This window comes from Notechis scutatus, chromosome 2 (assembly GCF_049901735.1).
Source record: "Notechis scutatus isolate UNSWTSFEM ecotype Mainland chromosome 2, rNotScu1.2, whole genome shotgun sequence".
Classification (NCBI taxonomy): Eukaryota; Metazoa; Chordata; class Lepidosauria; order Squamata; family Elapidae; genus Notechis; species Notechis scutatus.
In genome coordinates, this window is record NC_142010.1 from 48,635,346 (window position 1) to 48,652,694 (window position 17,349).

The following is a 17,349-nucleotide window of genomic DNA, read 5'->3' on the forward strand; positions in this document are numbered from 1 at the left end:
TCAAAATTCACAGCCCTAACAACTGCACCACATAAGCCCTCAGATGCACACAAAAATAGTAACTTAAGAAGATAATTAGGTTCTCACCTTAAAATCATCTTAAAGTCAGAGTAGGAGCTTTAGAATGGATATTTCGTATAGCTGAAATTGTTGGCGTAAGGAGCAGTTCACTAGCATATCCTTTTAGCTGGTGATATGCAGAAGCAAGAACACAATCTGAATTGTATATTGTTTGGGAATACAATGGAGTAGTTTCATAATTTAATTATGCTAGGCATGCACTGCTGGAATGAACAGGAGAACGCTAGAATGTAATTGCATTACAAAGGCATGAATCATCAAATTGCTGATACATTTATGCTCTACACACACACACACACACATTGTATGAGGGTTAAGATATAGAAACTAATTAACTCAAAGGCTACATTCCAGCTAAAACTTATAAGGTTATTCAATCTCGTAGGTTTATTCAGCATGTTGAGAAAGTAAAATGGCTGTTATTACAAACACAGATGTTTATCCACAGGATTAATGTTATGGTGGATGTAACAATCAGAAAGCACTCGTTTCATAAAAAATACACTCTCAAGGCTAAAAGAAAAATGATTTATCTAAGATAAAAAAGCAATAAACCACCAATTTTTCTGAATGAGTCTACCAGTTTGGAGATTATTGTAAGTTATAGTTGGAAATGTACCTTTTAGTTAATTGGAAAAAGTACTATAAACTAGCTCCTCTGAAATTAGAACATTCTCTTTTAACAAAGCTCAATTCATAGAAATGCAGAGGTTAAAAGTTAAATGATTGACACAAAGATCTAGATATAAGGAAAAGATGGAGCAACCCTATCCCTCAAATTCATTCCTTTGTACTTATAGTTTCTCTGACATTCAGATTGTCCCTTAGAATTTCTCACCCATCCAACTATTGATTTTGATATCACCTCAGAAGAACTTCTCCCTCCCTCTTTCTCTTCTCCTCACAATATTCAGATCATACAATAAAAAGTTCTTATATGAAAAGATTATTTAATTGTCATATTATGATCAGTAAGCCTTTATGAAATGGTTAGAATAGTATGCTCTACTTCTGCACCTTATTTAAAAGAATACAGAAGAGAGCTGATATGTCTTGACCACTTGCTGTATCTAGAAAAGGACAGAGTTTTCTTGAGTGAAGTGAATTGTAAAATTGGATGGAGTATGTGTGGATGGAGTGTTTGTGTGTGTGTATGTGTGTGTGCAAGAGAGAGCGAGAGAGAGCTTTATTGAAACATTTTGAAGGGACAACTTCAGCCACCAGAGAAGTTCCTTCTAGTTCTAATGAATAACAGCCTAATGAATAGCATTTGAAGCCTGTTTCAAAATCTGATTTAAATCAATGGTAACAGATGTAAGGAAATCTACACTGTAGACTTATTATTAACCAATAGCTTCATTTTTAAGGAATTCTTATAGAATAACCGAGTTGGAAGGGACCTTGGAGGTCTTCTAGTCCAACCCCCTGCTTAGATTGGAAACACTACACTACTTCAGACAAATGGTTATCAAATCTCTTCTTAAAAACTTCCAGTGTTGGAGCATTCATAACTTCTGGAGGCAAGTTATTCCACTGATTAATTGTTCTCACTGTCAGGAAATTTCTCCTTAGTTCTAAGTTGCTTCTCTCCTTGATTAGTTTCCACCCATTGCTTCTTGTCCTTCCCTCAGGTGCTTTGGAGAAGAGCTTGAGTCCTTCTTCTTTGTGGCAGCCCCTGAGATATTGGAACACTGCTATCATGTCACACCTAGTCCTTCTTTTCATATTATACTTATTAATGTTTCCAGAATGGCTTAGGTAAAACATACGAGTTAGTTCATGTCAGAGTATATTCATGAACTGGAATAGAGCATGGTAACAAGGTCAACCAATGAATAGGCATAGCAATTAAGTCAGCCAATGAGAACTGTTTGGAAACTGAAACTAGAAGTAGCCTAGGCATGGCTCTATGTTAAGCTCTGCAGCTCTGAAGCTATGTTAAGCTCTTGAGTCTGTCTATTGAAGATGAAACTGCTTATCTCCTCTGCTGTGTGTCTTGCTTGCCTGCTGAACTAAAGTGAAACTGATGTCTGTTTCTGAGCTCCTGAGTTGCTGCTGAAGCTCTGAACTTGTAACATGTCTACTTCTGTTTGAGTTTGCTCCATAGTGGAGAAATCTACAACTGGTTTGTAAAATTCACTTCATGTATTTATAAAGAAGCTAAATGAAGCCTCAGCCATCCGTGTTTACTTTTCTGGTGCTGAATTACTCTGCAAAACTCTGAACAGTTCATCCTGTAACAAAAATCTTGGTCCTATAAATTATGACTTTGAGGTTTGAAATAAGCATTATATTCATGCTTTCCCCCCTGGACCATAAAATAGGAGTGAAAAGAACAAAATTAAATGGGATTAATGTTTGATGTTCACAAAAACCTCTGTATATAATGGATAGTTTTTCAAGGCAATATTGTGATTTACAAATTTGCAGTTGCTAAGAAATACTGTGCTAATGCAGATACATTCTAATTTTGAAATAAACTGGTTTTTTAAAAAATGAAATACAAACAGAATACCTATACAAGATAATGCATGTGGCAGCATGACTTTCATTATGTTCTGATCCAGGGGTTCTTGGCCTTTGGGCTGTGAATCTTAAAGCAAATAATAAAAATAGAAGTACTGAAAATTGAGCAGGGGAAAGCTCATAGAATCACAGCACTAAAAAATAAAATAAAATACAGTAAAAGTGGCATACATAATCTCATCATTAGATTAAGCTCACTACAATCAAAACAGTCCTGATTGATCCATTCTTGCAGCCTTATACTGCCTAAACAATGTGGCAACTGAGAAACAGTACTCTAACCATTAGTAGGGAAAGTTGTATGTGGCATGAGTGCAGTTAAGGTCGATAACTTAATTTACACTTCTTTATTTTACTAAAAGGCATTGTGTGAAAATCCCAATTGAGAAAAGCCATGAGGGTGACACAGATCAGTAACTATGGGGCTAGTTACGGTAATGATGCTGACTGTGTAAGAGAAGAATATGGCAAATAATGTGAATCAATAAACAAAATAGAAAAAGAAAGATCATTTATGTACGTATGAAATTAAAAGAAAAAGGGACAATATAGTAGATCTGAGTGAAAGTAACCAGATTTTTTGGTTGATGAATAATGCCAGGAAGTAAATACAAGGAAATAAATGTGTAGGTTAATATACAAATAGAATGACTAGCTTGGACTCCTAGTGGACAATCACTTAAGTATGAGCAAACTGTGTGGCAGCAGCCCAGAAATCCCAATGTAACCCTAGGCTGCATTAATAGAGGGGTATAATCAAGATCACATGAAGTTACTGCTTTACAAAGCCTTAGTAAGACCGCACTTGGAATACTACAGCCAATTTTGGTCACAACAATATAAAAAAGATGTTGAGACACTGGAAAGAGTGCAGAGAAGAGCAAGAAGGATGATTTAGGGGGGCAGAGGCTAAAATGTATGAACAACACTTGCTGGAATGGGTACGTCTAGTCTAGAGAAAAGAAGGGATGAGGGGAGACATGATAGCAATGTTCCAATATTTGAGGGGCTACCACAAAGATTAGGAGCTAAACCTGTTTTCCAAAGCATCAGCAGACAAGACAAGAAACAATGGATGCAATCTAATCAAGGAAAGAAGCAACCTAAAACTAAGGAGAAATTTCCTAACAGTGAGAACAATTAACCAGTGGAATACCTTGCCTTCAGAAGTTGTGAGTGCCTCATTGCTAGAAGCTTTTAAGAAGAGACTGGACAACCACTTGCCTGAAAATGATATAGGGATTCCTGCTTGAACAGAGGATTAGACTAGAAGACCTCCAAGGTCCCTTACAACTCTGTTATTCTATGTTCTATGTACGTATTGGTTTCATCTAGGTGATTGTAGGTATACACAAAAGTAGAAATTAATAGGTAGATTATATCTATATTACACACCAGTAAATGGTGATAATGGAAGATTTTGGGGGAATCTGTATAAAATTCTGAATGAATATGGATCACAATTGTTGTGTTAGTGTACATGAGTAGCTGTGTAGAAATTGGATGAGAGACTATAGAAAAAATTATTCGAGAATCCAAATGAGTGAAAATGGTGACTTGGGAACATATCCTTAACAATGCTGCTTCTTTAAATATGTAGTCTATTAAATTAGTAGAGCTAATCTAATTTCAAGAAGGATGTTCCATAAGGCAAGCATCAAATCATGGAAGGCACATCTCCTGGGACCCACCAAATGTATGTCCCTAGATGATGGAACCTGTAAAATGCCCTCTCTGCAGTTTTAATAGAGTGGGGTGCTATAACTGTGAAGAGGCAGTCCCTCAGATAGCCCACTCCCATGCCACGAAAGCCAATGACTGGAATTGGACCCGGAAACAAACTAACAGTCAATGAACCTTGCAGAGCAGAGGGGTTACATATGCTATTCTTGGAGCACATCTAAGTGCTTGCATTGCTGCATTTTGTACTAGCTGAAGGTTCCAAATACCCTTCGGGGCAGCCCATGTAGATGACATTGCAGTATCCCAATCTGGAGGTGATTAGGTATGAGTGAATGTCAGCAGGGCCAGTAATGGGCATGACTGGCAGACAATACAAAGCTGTGCAAGGGTCCTGCTAACCATGATTGCCATCTCCTCATTGAGTAGGAATGGTGAATCTAGGGGGACCCTCACTTTGTGCTTTGGGTTTGTTGGGGCTGGGAAACTTCATCCAACACCAAAGTTGGCACAATCCTGGAACCAGCAGGACCAAAAATCCAAAGCCACTTAATCTTGCCAAGGTTCAGCTAAAGTGTGTTGTTCCCCATCTAGACTTTCAGAGCCTCCAGATGCCAGACTAAGAAGTTCAAGCATCACTTAATTCACCAGGAATGGAGATATATAATTACCATCAGCATATTGAAGATACCTTACCACATGGTGATGGATGAGCTCTCACAAAAGATTCGTGTAGGTATTAAAAAAGAGAAGAGAGTGCCTAGTAGGTACTGAGGGTGGGACCTCTCTTACCCAATCATCACCAACTGGAATTGACCCTGAAGGAAGGAGGCAATGTGAATATGCCCCCCTTCAATCTTCTGAGATGATCCAGAAGGATGCCATGGTTGACGGTATCAAAAACTGCCGAGAGGTCAAGTGAGATCCATTATCCCATCTTGCCCAAGCAAAAGTACAATCAGAGGATTATTTTGATAGTGGATCTGCTACCATCATAAATAAGGAAGGCTGAACATTTCCCATCCCTTGACTATAAGAAAGAACATGTAACTTTATTGATTACTTTACATTACTAAATGGCCAAGTATTTACATAAGTAAGCTATGGGCCTGTGAAAGCAAAATATGTCTAGTAATAGGAAGCTACTCAATATCCAATAATATATGTGCATCTATTAAATAAGAAAATCCAATTGCTTCCTCCTATTTTCAAGAGTATAACGATTGAGCCAGCTGCATCAGCTAACTTTGGTTAATATTTCATGATGGATTTGCCAGAAAAGGAGATAATTAGCATGTAAGGGTGTTAAAGTAGAGCAAAGCAGAGGAACTGTATAATACACTAAGGAGTTTGCTCTCATGTTTGTGCATAAAATCATCCTTCATTTCCAAGAGACTTGAGGATGCAGATTTCATGGCAGAATGTTTATTTCCATTACTTACACAGTAATTACTCTCAGATAAATTCATGTGGCAAGACAGAGGAGTTTCATTTGACAGCTGAGTTTAGCTTGTACTATCATTATAGGCTTCAAAGATAAAAGAGGCCCATTAGAGATATCTATTCTATCTTATTGGCAATCATAGAATTTCTTGTTGTGGAACTATTTTCCAGTATTTGGCTTGTCTTAAATATCCTCAGTGATGACATTACTATCTCTGCCCTTGGGTATTTATTCAGTAGGATAATACTTTATCCAGTGTCCTTACTGGTTACAGAAGGACATTTTCCAGGCAAAAAGTTTTGAATACAGCTTTGCACCCCAACACTGACAATTTGGAATGTGAGGACCGGAGGGTAGATGAGGTAAAATTGGAGCTGCAAACAGCATATAAGATATCAAAAAATAAAATAAATAAAGCTTGGCTTTCATTCTGAAGTCTATTTGGAGAATGCTCCTCTTAGCAGATACCTAAGTAAGTATGGATATTTTTAGAAATTAGAAGACACGTGCAATGAATAGGTCTACATAGATAACCTTTCTCATCCATGTATATGTAGGCTAGTGCATGAGTTTAGATTCAAAACATGCAGAAATGATTCAATGAATAGTGGGATTAGTGGATCAGAAGAGCAAAAGGTATAGTAGAATATCCTCCTTGGCAGCAGGTAGCTAACTCTCCTTCTACTTATAAACAGGCATTAACTGATAGACCATACCATCAGTCCTGCCCAAGAGTATGTTTATGGACAGAATCAAAGAACACAGCTGGTGGGTATAAACTGGAAGTACTTTGTCCAAATTCTCAAGCCCTATCAACTATAATCCATCACATACAAACAATCCAGACTGTACTTTGAATAGGCCCAAAGCTTTCAACCAATGAGGGCATCATATTCAGAATGAATAATGGTGTCATTATCCTCAAAACGCCTGGAAAATGTGATACCATAGACTTGCAATACATCATCACTATGGTCTTTTTGTAAAAGTCTGTTTAAGATGAGTTTGAAGCCCTTATTCTGTATTCTAGAGTAATTGACTAAACTGGAAAATGAGCTTTTGTCTTCATTTGCAAATGACTGAAAAAGGAATTACATTTGGCTCACCTGCCAAGATATCAGCAATGGCCCTGGATATCCCAGCTATTCTAATCAGCCAGCAGAACCTATGTCTTCAGAGTAAATGCTTATAGGAAATTTGTTCAGACTGATGGTCTTTTTCCACAGATGAGCTGAAGTTCTATCTCCCTATCTTTGAGCCACAAAAACAAAAAAAAAACCTATACTAGCATGAAATTTTCTGTCTCCATGGCTGATCCTTACCCTATCCCTTTGCATCTTCCCAATTACTGCTAGTCACCTGCCTTATCCTACAATAAATGGTGACTAGTCATAACTGATAGCATATACCAGAAGCTATCTTTGGATCATGTGGAAAATCTGGGGAAACCACTGCTTTAACCCTCAAATATCTATAAGATACCTGAGATACTCAATGGGCTGGGGATATGATGAAAGAAATGTCATAAGGATACGACAGAACAATAATATTTGCCAGGGCATGCTTTTTCCTTAACTATGTGACAGTTAGGAAGGGCCCTGAAGATATATATTAGAAGGAAAGAAAGGTTGAAGCAGAAGTAGTGAGAATAATATGTGCAAAAGATACACAAGGACATTAATATATGCCAGAAATGTTTAATTTGTAGAGTTGTGCTTTATTAATGGTGGAAAGGATGAGAAGGAGAGAGAAAAGAAGGATCACCAAAGCACTTCATTTTTCAAGCCTAAAAGGCTAAAAGGGGGTTCAGTGTTGTTTCTATTAAGATTGGGATTGAGATTCAGCTAAGACTAGCCAAATCCAAATAACACCTAGATGGCAGCTAAGCAATTCCCTTTTCTGCCATCTTGTGACTGGATTTTTGCAACCTATTTCAGAGAGCTCTCTGTATAGGACTCTGTGCTTATTCTATTTGTATTCAGAAATGGCTTGAGTTCAGTGTAACACTCCTGCAGCTTCTGCAGTTGGGGTAACTTAGGTTTGTGATCATTTGAGGGGCAATGTGATCAGTTAACCCTTGCCTCACAAAGAATAGAAAGGTAATGTTCAGAAAAGATCAGTGGCTTCCTTCCAATTGTGAAATCAAGATGAGTCAAAGCCGATTCCCCTTTTGTTCTCTTTCACTTGTCTTTGTGGTAAACTGCCAGACATTATCACCACATATGATTCAGAATGGCAGAAAATGGCTGGTCAAGGGGTTAGCTAGGAGAAATATTGGAATCTATCAAAATCTCTTGATCTGAAGGAAGGTGTGGAGAAAGCAGCTTCTAGAACAGGAGCATCAAACTCAAGACCCAGGGCCCAGATCCAGCCCACAGGGTGCTTAGATCTGGCCTGTGGGCCTGCCCTGGAAACAGTGAAGGACCAGCCAGTGCTTCCTCTGCCAGTGAAAATGGAGCTTGTGTGTGTGTTACCCTCCCGAGTTCCATTTTCATTGGCAGAGGGTGCAGGAGGCCATTGCAGCTGAAAACAGAGCTTGGGAGCCCCATTTTCTCTGGCAGAGCACTTGGGCCACCCCAGGAACCCCTGACACGAGTGATGTTGAGCTGGCCACACCCACCCTGGCCATGGTACCACTCCAGCCCCCCAAGGTCAAACACAGCCCTGATGCAGCCCTCAATAAAATTGAGTTTGACACCTCTATTCTAGAGTTAGTTAATTTCCAAAATAAAATATTACTTTACTTCTTCATATTTGTTTAACAAATACTAAGTTTTCCTGTGATAGTTCTTCCTAGTTGTTTTAGAGCAGAGATGGGAAAACCTTTGATGACCATGAAGATGCACATTTATGTGAAGACTGAGATCTGCAATGGGAAGGATAATAATGCAAATTGTAAAAAAATAGGTCTTGCCTAGAGGAAGGGCAGAATTTTCAGTTTTCCCTGTATTTGGGGTGGAATGGGGAAATGTACATTTCTTTCTTTTTTTAAACTCTTTAACATTTATTTTAAGTCATACGCTACCCTTTCTACCAAAACAATAGGTTTTTCAGGAATTGTGGTTGGAAGAGGCACCAACAAGCAAAAGCAGTTGAGAATCATATGCTGCCTTTGGCTTTCATCCTTATTCTTGATTCAATGCTCAGGGAAATATATATATTTCTTTTCTAGAGACTCACTGATCCGTACCATTGTCATAGAACAAAACAATTAAAAAATTGAAGCACCCTACAGTTCTTTGTAACCATATGGAATGATTGAGGGCAATAGAAGAAGTGGATGACAGAGAATGAGGTGGCTGCATGGAGTCACTGAAGCAGTCGATGTGAACTTAAATGGGCTCTGGGGGTGGTGGTAGAGAACAGGAAGGCCTGGAGGAACGTTGTCCATGGAGCCGCGATGGGATGGACATGACTTCGTGACTAACAACAAGAATTGATGCTTCCTAAATTACCCTATCAGCAATCTAAGAAGATATATGCAAGTCATACTTTCTAGCACTGAGATGATATCCTGATGATACGGAAACCATGACTTACGGGCTGGGAGCTCTTGTCATTACTACGTCATCTGGCTAATACAATCTGCTTGTATTCCAGGAAAGCTGAAGATTGCATACAAAGAAGGAAGCGGTATTGAAAAATAGCTTTGTAGTTGGATGGTCGCAAGCAGATGCATATCTATGTGCTGGGAGTGTGGGGGAGGGAATGGGGAACAAGAATAGATGGAGGCCTGTCAAAAAATGATCCATCAGGCTCTAAGTGAAGCCTCAGCCTTTATAAAGAAACCATGTTATGAAAGATGAATAGCTTTGGAAGTGCTTTTACGAACATTTGTGTCCAGCTTCACCTCTTGGCAATGTAAAACTGTCAATACTCTTACCCCAAGCTGACGTGTAAAAAACGTAGAAGAGCTTTTTAGAATGTCTTTTGACAGCATCTAATGCTGCAGAGTGATTTGGAAGCAAGGAGGTGGCAAGGAGGTGAGAGGAAGGAATGACTTCATAGCACCAGGTGGGGGCAGAAGGGAAGGAGGAGAAAAAGGAAGACTTATTTTCAGACTCCTTGCCATAGTTTATTAGCATGGAAATTCAATAATCCCATTAATTACAGAAAATAATGTAAGGCGGATCTGCTGGGCTATGCTACAATTTGAGCTTTACTTCTGTGGGTAATTGCCAGTGACATGTCTGGAGAGAAATATCACAAAGATACATAACAAAGGGCATCTCCTCTTTAGAGCATAGATCTTGTTTCCATGGAAACCTGTCTTTGCTTCCATCCAGGAGCTCTATGATTTATGTATGTGCAAAAGTTCCCCATTTGCAAAACATTTTTTAAAAAAATAGGGGAGGGGGAAATGAAGATTTTAATAAAAAGTGTTAATAAGCAACTCATTAGTAAATTCACCTTCTCTTCAGCATTAGTTTCCCATCCATCACTACACTTTCACCTCTGTACTCCAATATTTAACCTAGTTTAACCAAGCTGTTTAAAGTCAAGTTCCACGATGGCTGCAAAGCTCATTGCATGGAGATTGTCTAAGATATGGCCGTAAAACTTCTTTATAGCTGGAGTTTTAAAACCTGGAGAACTGAGTTTGCCTCCCATAAATTCATCTTTTTGAGACATTCTTGACAATGTCAAGAAACACAGACATTCATAAAGATTGAGGCTCTCTTTTAGACATGGAACTTCATGAGTAAATAACCCACATAATGTAATTAATTATAGTTGGGTAATTTTAGGGAAATAGTTGTACTTTCATTTAAAATTGTTCATGAAAATTCTGAAAAAGTTTATTCAATGTGGACATGAAATGGAATTTGTATTTGTGCGAATGAAAACTGTATATAAACCTGGTTGGTTTCTGTTATAGCAGATAAGAATATTGAATGTTTGAGATTTATGACTTTTTTGCCAAAAGCGTAAGCTCACAAAACAAAAGCTTATACCTCCAAGAAGTTTGTTTTATTTATTTATTCAATTTGTATAGCTGGCCATCTCAGCCAAGTCACTTTGGGTGGCTTATAATTCTAAAATCATAAAAGAGTTAAGACAATTAAAAACATCTAAAAATGAATACACACAGTGACTGACATAGTTAACCAACTACTTATTTATTCAATTTATATTCAGGTGTTGCAGAGCAATCATGAACTTTGGGGATTTTGTAGAATTACCTCATGAGGCTTTTAGGAACAAAGACATCATTAATTTTTTTTTATGCAGTTGGAAAGAGATCCATTAAAATTTAGACCCACCCAATGCACTAATGGAAGTGATAGATGGTTTTGTGTCTCACACTATATATGGAAGTTAACTGGAGGACAACTTACAAAGTGCTGGTAAGTAGAATACCTGAATATCATTATAGCCTGTCCCAGTTGGATCAGCCAGCCTGAGAAAACTTAGGAAACAGCTGGTTCTCTTGATATTGAATTAACCTGCAAATGTAGCAGAATCCTGGTCCAATCACATGAGAACCTTCAAACCTGTTTATAGAATCTGTGTGAATGAACAGTCACATTTTTGCTAAGGAATATGGTAATAAAGGTGTACAACATTTGCATTTAATACATACTGTTTTGTTTTGAAAGGGAGCTTGTATCAATTTTGCTGAGGTAAATCAAGTTTTGGGTATTTTTGTCATAAACCCTCAATGTCCTTCTGATTTTCAATAAAGTAGGAATCAGTATATGCTTTTGAGATTTGTCTCTCAGATTTAAATCAGTAGTTTATAGCTTTCCATTTCCAAGAACAGAAAGTTCATTATAATCAGTTCTTCCCCGGTGAAGATTTCTCCTGTACACAAACGTGCCAGGGCTTTGCCATTGATCTTCCTTCAGAAAGGCTGACTTATGAAATTGCAGTCAGGGGGAAATTGCAGTGTTGAAAATGATCAAACGAGCCTTACGTCATTTTAAATCCTGCTGCTCTGAGCTTTCTCTGATGTCCGCAGTACTGATTGCACTGCCCTTAAAGTTAGTTTTTATTCATGTCTAAACTAGCAGCCAACAGCTGGCAGGTTCTTTGAAAATGGACTTTTTATTTCTTATCTAACATAGCACAAATGTATTATTCCTTAATACAGGACCTAGCCTGATCCTGATATTCCCCTTTGGCTTTAGTTCTTTCCCACCTGTTCAATGCCTTCATTAAAGCAATTATATAAATAAAGCCTGAAGGGCTACCATTCGGAACTCACCTTTACTTAACTGAGCTATTTGTTTCTGCAGTTCAGTGTGTTGTCAAATTTTATGAGATCATATGGGATTATATGCGAAACTGTAACACTCAGTATTCCACCAGCCCTAGAAATATGTGACAATATTTATTAATATTTATTTCCTGTAGTTCTGCCCAAGAACAGGAATCATTTGCAAGCCAAGAGATTAACCCTACTATCCTGAAGAGTAACACATCTCCACTATAATGCACTATATTGGCAATCTAATAACTGGCGATATATACTCAATTATAATATTGTCCTATGCCCCTATAGCTGTACATATGTTGTCTATAAGCTGTAATATTGTTATAGACAGTATTACTCTGCAGAAATTGGGATCAGTGAGTTAGGATAGATGATTCCTATGCCAAATTGCAACTTTCATCAAAGCATATTGTGCTGTTCATAAAATCATGAATGCAACAATAGGCAAATTTATTAATCATAATGGTTGCTATATGTATGAATTCCTAACAATCTAGGGACAAAAGCAGGATACGGTATGGTATACAGTATCAGGTAAGTTTCTGTCCACAAAACCAACAGCATTGCAAGAAAGCTCACCAGTTTTAAAGGAAAATAAAACTGATGGATGTTTCCTCCTTGGATTTAGCCAGAGAGGATAGATGAGCGATGCAAAAATATAAACCAATCGTAGCCCATTTTGGGAAAATCAACCTAATAGTATTGCCACTCATTTAACACCTTCTCTTTCATTCTTGCACTGGCAGTACCAGAGGGCAAAGAAAAATTGATGAATAATACTAGCATTGTATAGATTTGTATAAAATCCAGGCTGCTTTCTCTCCTGATAGGAGGAAAATTCTGTTCCATCAAAACTTTCTTTTACAGCTTTTTCTAAAGTATGGAGATTTTACACACAATTTTTCCAAGATACATAATGGCCTCAGCAAGGCATTATTTTTAAAATGTAGCTTTTTGTTTCCCTATGTAACTTGGGAAAAAAAGCCCATATTCTTTTTCAGATTCATTTCTTTTATAAATATGTGGTGGTGGGAAAGGGCAAGAAGTTGCTTGGATTTTTGGACTAGAGGGGGTAGGGAGGACAACTATTAGTGACAATGACTATTCAATGCTGCCATCAGTGCTATGGCAAACTCCGTTTTGGTAGGCCTTGTTGGTCCATTTAATATCTGAACTCTCTGATGTAACTTGAAGATGTAAGAAGCTACCTTTGATTTATTCACTCTATTGATTTATTGAGCTCAGTACTGTTTATACAGCGTGGTAACCATTGAAACATTTTTAGAAAGGAATAACGTTTGGTATTTTGGGATGAAAAGTATATGCTATATGACCCAAGACTGGATGTCTATAATTCTCAATCATCCAGGTCATGTCTTCAGAGCTAAAGAAGTTCCTTGGATAAGAAGCAAAACACTTTCAAGGGAAAAAGAAAAGCACTTTTAGGATCCAAACCTGGATTCAGAAGTGGGATCCTTTAGTCGCTACCAGTTTGCTGGGTGATTGAGCATGTGGGCACAGCTAACACGCACACACCCAACAAGCCAATCAGCTGAGAGGATGAAGAAACAAAAAGCTAGGAGCGACCTCCCACCCTCCCATGCACTTTTCAATCTTTTATCCTCTCAGCTGATTGTTGGAGGCTTTCCCCCCCTCCTCCCAGCTGACCAGAGGCTTTTTTAAACTACTAGTTCCACCAAACCAGTTTTAGTACTGGTTTGGTCGAATCGGGCTGAACCGGCAGCATACCACCACTGCCTGGGTTATATATCAAAGGAGACTATGATGATCTTTGAGGAATTAAAACTGGGTGTCAGGGTTCCAAGTAATAAATCCATATCAAGCAAAACTCCAAGGCAGGTAAATTCCTCAAAGAATAGCTTTATTGGAAACATCATATTGGTACAGATCTGGTGAAACTGACTCTGAAGACTCCTGCAGTTTTCACCTAATTAAAAGTATTTCCCCCCCAGTTTCTCAACAATCAGTCACATGGTCCAATCATGGTGAGGTCTGGCAACTGGGTAGCATCACTCCGCCTTCCTCCGACCAGGTGTAAGAATGTCCTTGATTCCTAAGAGAAAATATTTTGTTTTGACTCTATCTCTATCTCAAAATCCCCTTCCCTGTCCCTCAACTCCAGTGTGGCAACACTGAAGTGGTCAAAACTGGCTTTGGTCAGGTCAGCTTCAGGACTGACACTGTGACCTTGGGAATAATCACATTATCGTGCCAATACAGAATTTGTCTTTTAATAATAATATTCTTTTGGGTTTTATAGAGCCATTCACTTCATCTCAAATGACCTGCTTCTATTTCTAACAGCCATAGTGATATACCATAGATGCAGGGTAATCCTACTGGACTTCTTTCAACATCTAAGGGGCCGTCACAAAGAAGAGGCGGTCAACCTATTCTTCGAAGCACCTGAAGGCAGAACAAGAAACAATGAATGAAAACTAATCAAGGAAAGAACCAACCCAGAACTAAGGAGAAATTTCCTGACAGTTAGAACAATTAATCATTGGAGCAGCTTCCCTTCAGAAGCTCTGGGTGCTCCATCATTGGAAGTTTTTAGGAAGAGTTTGGACAAACCACTTGTCTGAAGTGATATAGGGTCTCCTGCTTGAGTAGAGGTTGGTCTAAAAACCTCCAAGTTCCCTTCCAACTCTGTTATTCTGTTATCCTATAGCTTATAGATTGTTTCCTTAGGGGGGAAACATTATCACACTTTCAGAACATTTTGACTCTAATAGCGGGAAACTGCAAGATTCTGCATTTACCATTAAGCATTTTAGGCAATGGCAATAATCATGTAAAATATGATTTGCTGTTTTCAAGTTAATTACTTTATTAGAGAGGACCATCTTGTAACGAACCATCAAAGTGGATAATGAGACAGGACATATTTGGAGCCTATTGGCTTATTATAAATTAAGCATTCTGCAGATGCTTTGTTTTTGGAAAAATCATTTCACATTACCAAGATTTCTTGTCTATCATTTTTTATTTAACATTTGTTAAGACTGATTTTTCTCACTCTAATACTTCAAATCAGTGCAACCTAATCAAGCAAATTGTCTGTAATCTCAAGAGTTCTTGGGGGATTTGTAATATGATGGAATTTTGGGGTTATGCTCCCTCCCTGTCTTATTTCCTGGGGGAAAAAAAAAAAACTAACCTACATTAATGATTGTTCTCGTCCCAGTTCTACTTTTATCTGAAGATTTGCTGCCTATCTTAGCCAAGCTCCCAATAAATCAGAGCTAGGGAGCAAAGTGAAATGAAAGTAATGCAACCTCCCAAAGAGACCTGATTCAAGTTGTGAATGAGTGATAGAAATATGTGAGCCTATTAGAAATGGAATTAATTAAAGATTTTATTAGCATCTGACAGTGCCTGTGGGAAAAGCGTGCTGGTTTAAAACAGAAGGAAAGAAAAGGAATCAGAGCATTGCAAGATTAAGGCTTTATAAGAGAAGAAGAGGAGCTTAGAAGAGACAGTTCAGGACAATGACTCCAGTCCCAGTTATAAGACTCCAATTTATTCATTTATGAATTAGATGTATATATTACTTTCCTCCAGGAGTCACTGTTGCTCCATACTTCCCTGTTTCCCCACAGCAACAAAAACCCTATAAGATGCCTCAGGCTAGAGATAGTGACTGGCCCAGTGTGAACTTTTCTGGCTAAAATGAACTTCAGTTCAACTGTCCCTGGTTCTAATTCAACCTCACTGGCTATTAAATAACAGCAGTATTGACATGATAGTGATGATGACATGGCATCAAGTCATTGTCAATTCTTATCAATCACATAAATAAATTTTCTCCCTGGTGATGTGTCCCTAAGCCTGATTTTTCAACTTTTCCTATGGTGCGCTCATCACCACTGTAATTGAGTCCCTCCACCTTGCTGCTGGTCATCCTCTTCTCTTTCCCTTGTTTTCTTGGTTGTTCACAATATCCTCAGGAATCTTCTCCAACAATAAAGCTTGAAAGCATCAACACACCTCCTGTCTTGCCTCTTCAAATTCTAACGTTTGCTTCCATAGTGCCACAGGGAATGCCATGGCTTTTGATCTTTCTGATTATAAAGGGTTAATGGCATTTGAATATTTTTCCTAAGGCCTTTGTGATTCCTCCACCAAGTGGTATAAATTAACTGTTTCTTCATTGTATATTACCTGGGGTACTTTACTTTCTTCTTTCTATCCAGTTAAACTCTTATGATGATGATTATAGTTGGAAATGTCTCCAACTAATACAGACTTAAATGATCTTGATCTTCATTATTGATAGCATTTAAAAAGCTAATGGGCTAGGCTAGATTTGAGAGTTGGGAGAACTTTGCTTAAAAATGGTATCATTGGACCGCCATGGTTGTCTATGGAGATTCTCAGTCATCCAGGTCATGGTTGTTCCAAAGGTGCATTTTTCAAGAGGCAACTGGACTTTCTGGTTTTTCTTTGAAGACATTTTGCTTCTTATCCAAGAAGCTTCTTGGATGGCAAGTGAAATGTCTTCAAAGAAAAACCAGAAAGTCCAGTTGCTTCTTGAAAAAAGCACCTTTGGGACACCCTCATGTGTCAATTTTTTAAAAAAAATATTTATTTATTTATTTATATTTATTTATTTGATTTGTCAATCACTTACAAGATAATAGGTATAAGTATATACATAGTTATGAATACATGAAATGGGTACATATAAGAAAAATAAAAGAAACAATAGGACAGGGATGGTAGGCATGTTGGTGTGCTTAAAAATACTCCTTTGATCTTTTTAGTTGCTTGCAGAAAGGGTCAAGGGGGAAATGAACTATTTTAGTGTCAGCTGCACCCAGCTAATGCCAACATGGCTACTCCTAATAAATCATTTTTTTTTACTCTGAGAGATGTGGCTAGAGACTTATGATTTGAATGGGGGTGGATTTATTGGAGCCCTGACACCATGGTTATTAAAAGGAGAACAATGGTTGCTCAATCCTTCAAAGCATTCTTTTGCATTGATGAAAAGTAGCTAAGCCTTCAGAAGTATACGTGTGACTGCAGACTTTCACTAAAATGATGAAAGCAACATTATGCTCTCATGATGAGAATGATGCCCTTTTGTACTGGCATGCCAAGTTATTTGTCATTCCTCCCCTCTCCATTGACCATTCCTGGGAATGCATCTGTAATCCATATTATATGAGGACCATGGTCAATGATCAAGCACACATTTTTCATGGAAGGAATTCTCAATTCAAGTCATATATCCCATACACAGAATTGCTAGTGGAACTGAGAATAGCCAATGTATCCAGAAATCTGTGTTAAAAGGGGAAAGCGAAACATTTCTTTGGGTTATTGTAATTTTGGGTGGACAACTTGAAATCCACAAATATCCTATAAAGCTGCC